This window comes from Anolis sagrei, chromosome 3 (genome assembly GCF_037176765.1).
Source record: "Anolis sagrei isolate rAnoSag1 chromosome 3, rAnoSag1.mat, whole genome shotgun sequence".
NCBI classification, from domain to species: Eukaryota; Metazoa; Chordata; class Lepidosauria; order Squamata; family Dactyloidae; genus Anolis; species Anolis sagrei.
Genome location: NC_090023.1, coordinates 170,030,208 through 170,038,152, shown reverse-complemented (window position 1 = coordinate 170,038,152; position 7,945 = coordinate 170,030,208).

Sequence of the window (7,945 nt, the reverse complement as noted above, 5' to 3'; positions counted from 1 at the left end):
CCTGTACCTTCCAACATTTCAAAAGTTATTTTAAAAATATTATTTATTGAAGTTTTTACATGTACAGATGAAAAATTAAAAAGAAAAAAAAGGAAAAAATTCACATACACAAAGGTAAATTACAGATCCACCTTCCCACCTCCGATCCTCCACCCTAGACCCTCCACCGCTGTTGCAATAAACAACTGAAGAAAAGCCTTAATCTAAGAGTTGGGGAAGGGAAGGACTGTGTGGATAGGGTAAAGAAAATGGATAAACACCAGGTAAGGAAGTAGGGGGGGGGGGGGAGACTATACTAAAAGTAGTAGTAGAATAATAGTTAAATGTTTCAATAAAATTATTATTTTAACCAGTTTCTCTGGCGGGCGGGGGGTGGGAAGAGAGGCTTGATATGAATTTCCTTGGATCCCTATATTTCCCTTGGCACCCAACCCCTTGCGCCTTCATTGTGAGGGGGGCTCATCAAGGAAGCGGCCAGCTATTGAAAGCGTGATCAGCGGCCACAAAAGAAACTCTGGCATGAACAATAAAACTTGGAATTCCTATTTGATTTCAGAGTTGAGGCCATCAGATGGGAATTTCCTTTTGCAAACTTTTGGATCATTTCACAATGGGGGGCGAGACAACTCTGGGTAGGTCGCCTTCCCCAATTTTGTTTACTTCATCCAAAAACTCTTCATAACAGACATTTTCCACAAGCCTCTCCTTTGTGCCTTATCTGATTGTGACAGGAAGACCCACATAAAGTAATCAAGGCTCATCACAAATCCACTCAAGGACAATAGACTGGGCACCCGGCATAGATCGGATTTCTCAGACTTCGGGCCCCTGGGCATCAAACCCATTGATCCCTTCACCAGCCCATTGTTTCTGCTTCGTCCCACCTCCCTTCTCCTGATTCGCCAAAGCACTGAAGCGAGGGGAGCTTTCCCATTGGCTCCTGCACAGCGGAGGAGCTCCATGATTGGCCCTGATGCAGACAGCAAACAGTATTTTGCCCCTCCGCCCCCCAACCAATCACTGATATATATTTTCTGTTCGTCGTGGGAATTCTGTCTGCCATATTTGGTTCAATTTCATTATTGGTGAAGTTCAGAATGCCCTTTGACTGTAGGTGAACTATACATCCCAGTACCTATAACTCGCATATGTCAAGGTCTATTTTCCCCCAAGAGCGCCTCAAGAGTGCCCCTGGGCAAAATCAACTATACTGCAAATGCTTACTTTTCGTAATGGGTTGAGCCGTTCCTGCTTCCCTGACTATTCGTTTGGGCAGGGAATGGGACATTAACCAAGAGCTCCTCTCTCATCTGCTATAAGGTCCACTCATGATGAGTGGAAAAAAAATAGCTGGGGAGGGGGGTGAGATTTATATCCCTGCTATGCATTCACAGCAGTAGTCATGAAGAAAGTCAGGCTCCTCATCACTATATGCATTTAACACAGTGTGTACTTTAGCCCTTAGAGACATGTAATTGCCTGCTGTGGAAATCGAATATAGGTGTCTGTTTGATCAGAACCTCTTACAAAAGTTAGCAAAATATCACCTTGTCTGTGAGTCAATTGCTAAAGGTTTGAGACTCCTATGAAAAAAAAAACATTGGCAATGTTAACAGCACGTGTTTATGATAGAAAGAGCTTTTATCAGCAGCTTTTTATGTGAAAGTAGGGTTGACAGGGTATTTCAGGCAAAACACAGGTGACCAGGCAGAGAGGTAGAGGGCTTGTTTGATAAATAGAAGAGGGATTTCAAAGGACAGTTTTTCAAAAATCCCTGTATGATGAATGGTACCTGGAGGTGTGCCCTTCTCTGTTGAATTATGCCACCTTGTTCAAACGTACTTCGAGCCCGCAAGGTGCTTTATTGTGGTAGTCTTTCTCTGCAGGAAAGGCATTGCTTCTCTGTGTGGACATTCTGTAACTCATTCAGAACTGAAGTATTAGTTCTCCTGTATTTGACAGTGATTATACCTCAGCTGCAATATTATGGCTGATTTGGAAAACCACTTTATGTATGTTGTAAACAATCTGGCAACGATTCAGTCGGCAACGAAAATGATAAACTCTTAAGAACATTGAATACAAAAGGCAGGGTGAAAAAAAATATTTTTTATCACAAAATAGGGAGCATCACACAAAGCACTGTAGAAGAGAGGTTTGCCAATATTTCATGTTGTCAAGAAGATAGAAAGCAGTTCTCCCCTAATGCCTAAGAAAGGAAACAATGAACGCAAGTGGCAGAAGGCCGACATGCAGAGTCAAAATATTACATTCCCTACTGCTATTGTTGTTCAAAAGGAGCATGTACAAGAAGGTATATCTACACATATAGAACTGCAGAGGAAATATTTTTAAAAGCCCACTCAGAGGTAAAAGAAATGTCATTCCTTTTAAAGTTCCCAACAGCCTCAAATGAAAAATTGAGTTTTGGAAACATGACTTATGTATTAAATTCAGAAAAATTGACAAGGTGAGCAGAAGCTTTTAAGAACTAAGGAAGTATTATCCATGTATTTATTTATTTATTTACTTTGCTTATATACCGCTGTATTTCAAGCCCGAAGGCGACTCACAGCGGTTCACAAACAGTAAAAACAGTAGAAACAGCAGTGGTTCCATACAACATATAACAATTGACTTAACACATTATCCATAAATTACCAATAAGCAATTACAATGCACAATTATTACAAAAAACAACCGTACCCAATCTTCTCATCATCCAAGCGTAGTCCAGGTTCGTCGTCCATTGTTCCATTCCTATGTTCCATTACCAGATTGCACTAAATTACTCAAACGCCTGCACAAACATCCAGGTCTTCACCTTTTTGCGGAATACCATTAGAGATGGTGCTAGTCTAATGTCCGTAGGAAGGGCGTTCCACAGCCGAGGAGCCACCACCGAGAAGGCCCTATCTCTCGTCCCCGCCAGCCGAGCTTGAGAAGCAGGCGGGATCGAGAGCAGGGTCTCCCCGGAAGATCTCAAAGTCCTGGTGGGTTCATAGGCAGAGATGCGGTCAGATAGGTAGCTTGGGCCGGAACCGTTTAGGGCTTTAAAGGCCAACGCCAGCACTTTGAATTCAGCCCGGTAGCAGATCGGTAGCCAGTGGAGTTGGCGCAACAGGGGGGTTGTATGCTCCCTGTGCTCCGCTCCTGTTAAAATCATGGCTGCCGAGCGTTGGACTAGTTGGAGCTTCCGAGCCGTCTTCAAAGGCAACCCCACGTAGAGAGCGTTGCAGTAGTCTAAACGGGATGTAACCAGAGCGTGGACTACCGTGGCCAAGTCAGACTTCCCAAGGTATGGGCGCAGCTGGCGCACAAGCTTTAGCTGTGCAAATGCTCCCCTGGTCACCGCCGAAACCTGGGGTTCCAGGCTTAGCGATGAGTCCAGAGTCACACCCAAGCTGCGAACCTGCGTCTTCAGGGGGAGTGCAGCCCCATCCAACACAGGCTGTAACCCTATGCCCTGTTCGGCCTTGCGACTGACCAGGAGTACCTCTGTCTTGTCTGGATTCAATTTCAATTTGTTCGCCCTCATCCAGATCATCACAGCGGCCAAGCACCGGTTTAGGACCTGGACAGCCTCCTTAGTAGTAGGTGGAAAGGAGTGACAGAGTTGGACATCATCCACGTACAGATGACACCGTACCCCGAAACTCCGGATGATCTCCCCCAGTGGCTTCATGTAGATGTTAAACAACATGGGAGACAATATTGAGCCCTGAGGAACCCCACAAGACAATGGTTGTGAGGTTGAACAGGTGTCCCCCAACAACATGTAGGCCAGTGGTTCTCAACCTTCCTAATGCCACGACCCCTTAATATAGTTCCTCATGTTGCGGTGACCCCCAACCATAACCCTAACATGTAAATAATGATCTGCAGGATGTATTTCCATTCACTGGAGCAAATTTGGCACAAATACCCGGTATGCCCAAATTTGAATACTGGTGGGGTTGGTGGGGGGATTGATTTTGCCATATGGGAGTTGTAGTTGCTGGGATTTATAGTTAACCTGTAAACAAAGAGCATTCTGGACCCCACCAACGATGAAATTGAACCAAAGTTGGCACACAGAACTCCCATGACCAACAGAAAATACTGGAAGGGTTTGGTGGGCATTGATCTTGAGTTTGGGAGTTGAAGTTCGCCTATATCCAGAGAGCACTCTAGATTCCAACGAAGATGGATCTGGACCAAACTTGGCACGAATACTCAATATGTTCAAATGTGAACACTCGTGGGGTTTTGGGAAAATAGACCTTGGGATTTGGGAGTTGTACTTGCTGGGATTTATAGTTCACCTACAATCAAGGAGCGTTCTGAACCCCAACAATGATAGAATTGGGCCAAACTTCCCACACAGATACCCCAATGACCAACAGAAAATACTGTGTTTTCTGATGGTCTTTGGCAACCCCTCTGACACCCCTTCGCGACCCCTCCAGGGATCCCGACCCCCAGGTTGAGAAACACTGATGTAGGCAAAGGTCAACTGATGGGACATTATGCTGGCCACGCAGTTGCTTTTAATTAATTAATTAATTAATTATTTGAACTTATATGCCGTCACTCCCCTGGGGCTCGGAGCGGCTTACAAGAATGGCTAAAATCTAACACAATTTAAAAACAATTTAAAACAATTTAAAAACAGCAATATCAAAACTCAAAGGCCTGTCGAAACAGGTATGTCTTACATGCCCTGCGGAAAGCTGGTAAGTCCTGCAAGGCACGGACTTCAGGTGGCAGAGTATTCCAGAGTGATGGTGCCACTGCTGTAAAGGCTCTGTGTCTGGTTGCTGTTAGACGCAAGGTCTTGACACTGGGAATTTCCAAGAGATCTTGCTCCTCAGAACGGAGGGATTTCTGGGGTTGGTAGGGGGTGAGGCGGCCCCTCAGGTACATCGGCCCCAGACCATGCAAGGCCTTAAAGGTAAGTACAATCACTTTGAAAGTGATCCGGTGCTCAATTGGTAACCAATGCAGCTGTAGTAAAATTGGTGTTATGTGGCATCTCATCGGAATTCTCGCAAGAAGCCGAGCAGCTGCATTTTGTACCAACTTGAGCTTCCGGATCACCGACAGAGGAAGGCCAATGTAGAGGGCATTACAATAGTCCAGTCTTGAGATGACCGTAGCCTGGATCACCATAGTTAGGTCATCCTGGACAAGTAGGGGGCCAGCCGTCTAGCCTGCCGCAGATGAAAAAAGGCGATTCTGCTAACGGCGGAGACCTGGGTCTCCATCGTCAGCAGAGGGTCCAAAAGGACTCCCAGACTCTTTACCAATAATGACGAGCGTAGCGCCTTGCCATCCAGGGTAGGCAACTGGATATCCCCACTGCCCGGTTGACCCAGCCATAGGATCTCCGTCTTTGCTGGATTCGCCCTCAACCTGCTGGTACGCAGCCATCCAGTCACGGCCTCGGGGCACTGATGGAAATAATTGGGTACAGAGTCCAGTCGGCCTTCCATCTTCAGCACCAGCTGAGTGTCATCAGCGTACTGATAACACTCAAGCCCAAAAGTTCGAACCAGCTGAACAAGTGGTCGCATATACATGTTAAAGAACAGAGGGGAGAGAATGCCCCCCTGAGGAACCCCACAAGACAGAGGGGACCTATCTTAATAATGGGCCTGGCTTCATTAAATTCAATAGAACTATAGTATATTATGCTGTCTCTTTTATTGCTGTTAGATTGCTATTCTAAGATAATGTTTTTGATTCCATGGAAAACTGTAAAAAGATAACAGGTATTATGTCTATCAGATCTTAAGCCTTTTCACACATATAAGAGGCAATTAAGCATATAAATCAGGGGTCCTCAAACTAAGGACTGGGGGCTGGATACGGCCCTCCAAGGTAATTTACCTGGCCCTCACTCAGGGTCAACCTAAGTCTGAAATCACACAACAACAACAACAACTCTTGTCTCATCAGCCAAAAGAAGGCCGACACTTCCCACTGAAATACTAATAAGTTTATATTTGTTAAAATTGTTCTTCATTGTAATTATTGTATTATTTTTAAGTGTTTTTTTGCACTACAAATAAGATATGTGCAGTGTGCATAGGAATTCATTCATAGTTTTTTTTTCAAATTATAATCCAGCCCTCCAACAGTTTGAGGGACTGTGACCTGGCCCTCTGTTTAAAAAGTGTGTGGATCCCTGATGTAAATCATAATAGGTATTGTGTAATATCTCAGTATCAGGCAGTAGATGTATCGTTCCTATAGTTGAACTGGGAAGGAAGAAGTTACCAGGAAAATAGGTATATGTAACATGTCTCTTGTATTTCTAGGTGCAAAGATTACTCAGGAAATCAGGAGATGCTTACTTCTTGGGAGGAGAGCAATGTCCAATTTCAATAAAATAGTGAAGAGTAGAGACATCACACTGGCAACGAAGATCCGCATAATTAAAGCAATGGTATTCCCCATAGTCACCTACGGATGCGAGAGCTGGACCATAGGGAAGGCTGAGCAAAGGAAGATAGATGCTTTTGAACTGTGATGTTGGAGGAAAGTTCTGAGAGTGCCTTGGACTGCAAGAAGATCCAACCAGTCCATACTTCAGGAAATAAATCCCGACTGCTCACTGGAAGGAAGGATAGTAGAGGTCAAGATGAAGTACTTTGGCCACATCATGAGAAGAAAGGAAAGCTTAGAGAAGACAATGATGCTGAGGAAAATGGAAGGAAAAAGGAAGAGGGGCTGACCAAGGGCAAGATGGATGGATGGAATCCTTGAAGTGACTGGCTTGACCATGAAGGAGATGGGGGTGGGGACGGCCAACAGGAAGCTCTGGCATGGGCTGGTCCATGAGGTCATGAAGAGTTGGAGATGACTGAACGAATGAACAACATCAAGAGACGTTACACTGGCAACGAAGATGCACATAGATAAAGCAATGGTATTCCCCATTGTCACCTACAGATGTGAGAGCTGGACCATAGGGAAGGCTGAGTGAAGGAAGATAGATGCCTCTGAACTGTGGTGCTGGAGGAAAATTCTGAGAGTGCCTTGGACTGCAAGAAGATCCAATCAGTCCATCCTCCAGGAAATAAAGCCCAACTGCTCATTGGAGGGAGGGATAGTAGAGGCAAAGATGAAGTACATTGGCCACATCATGAGAAGACAGGAAAGCTTAGAGAAGACCATGATACTGAGGAAAATGGAAGGAAAAAGGAAGAGGGGCCAACCAAGGGCAAGATGGATGGATGGCATTACTGAAATGACTGGATTGACCTTGAAGGAGCTGGGGGTGCTGACAGCCGACAGGGAGCTCTGACGTGGGGTGGTCCATGAGGTCACGAAGAGTCGGAAATGACTGAACGAATGAACAACAACAACACATCTCTTTATTTCTTTGCTGTTTTGAGGGGGTTGTTTAACAGAGCGAGGAAGATAGGAAGAGATAATTCTAAAATATACTTTATATTGTTACTTTGAATTATTTCTACAGGAATTTATGTTGGTTTATATAGCTTTCAAGATCGTCCATAATGAGTGGAATTATGTTGGTCTGAACGTGTAGTAAGCAACATTTTCGAGTTTCAATATTCTTTATTAGGTTTCCTTTTAATTGTGACATCGAAAGAGGGGGAACAATACGTTGATAGGAAAGCTTGGAAAGTAGGGCATTGGAGGGATAAAACATAAGGAGGGGAGGGACGGGGTGAGAGAAGGGAGGTGTGTGGGGGGGGGGGAGATTAGGTAAAGGGTTTGAGGGAAGGGGCGATTCTTGACACTTCCGTTTGGTCCACAGCTGGATTGCATACTGTTAAGTACCTTTTTTGGTTATAGTTCCTTGTTTCTTATTGTTTACTTATCTAATAATTGTTGTTACTTAAACTTTTATTTCTGAATATCTTTTAGATATTCTTTACAGTCGTTCCAATTGGTCTGTCTTTCCTTATTCTGATTCTCCATTAGGCTCGATAAT